The sequence below is a fragment of the Octopus bimaculoides genome, chromosome 8 (assembly GCF_001194135.2).
Source record: "Octopus bimaculoides isolate UCB-OBI-ISO-001 chromosome 8, ASM119413v2, whole genome shotgun sequence".
Classification (NCBI taxonomy): Eukaryota; Metazoa; Mollusca; class Cephalopoda; order Octopoda; family Octopodidae; genus Octopus; species Octopus bimaculoides.
Genome location: NC_068988.1, coordinates 94,455,032 through 94,456,084, shown reverse-complemented (window position 1 = coordinate 94,456,084; position 1,053 = coordinate 94,455,032).

Here is a 1,053-nt window from a genome sequence, read left to right as displayed (position 1 = left end):
TATATATATATATATATATATATATATATATATATATTAATTTCAATGTTTCTGAGAAGGGATATTTCTTGTAGAATGAAATTTGTTCTCATATGTAAATTTAATCTCTACTTTCTGACATCACAAGGAACCTTCAACATACATTTTTACCTTTATTTTTTTTTTTACCGTGCTGCAAACTCGCGTGAAATCGACACCAAATTATATAAAAGGCAACAATAAGATCCTCCTCTAACCATTACCAAGTTTCTTCAAACTACTACGAAGTGCTGTTTTAGTGATAATAATAATAATAATACTGATAATAAAAATAAAAATAAAAATAATAATAATGAAGATGTTGATGATGATGATGATGGTGATAATAATAATAATAATAATAATAATAATAATAATAATAATAATAATAATAATAATAATAGTAATAATAATGATTTAGCTTCATTCAAGATTTAACTCCGACCTAACGTCCAATAGCACACAGAAACAGAACACTCATACATACAGGTCCGCGCGCACGCACGCGTATGTGGAGTTACCGTGTGGCCCAACCTGAACCCAGGGAAGAATACAGTCATATATGTGTGTGTGTGTGTGTGTGTGTATTTGCGTGCGTAAACACACGAGGAGAGAAGGATATCGTAGTTGAAATCGCTTTTGGAACTCTGACTTTAATTCTTTACTCAAAGCATATGTTACGTAGAACAGTATTGGGTGCTCAAAAGGCGGTGAGCTGGCAGAAACGTTAGCGCGCCGGGCGAAAAGCTTAGCGGTAATTCGTCTGTTTTTACGTTCTGAGTTCAAATTCCGCCGAGGTCGACTTTGCCTTTCATCCTTTTGGGATCAATAAATTAAGTACCATTTGCGTACTGGGGTCGATCTAATCGACTGTCTCCCTCCCCAAACAATTTCGGGCCTTGTGCCTAGAGTAGAAAAGAATATCGTGTGCTCAAATCCTTACTGCAAAGGTTTTGGACACTATCATTCCCTCCAAATAAAACAAGGGGAAAATACTGGAAATGCATTGATTTTCATCAACAAAAATTCATTGGA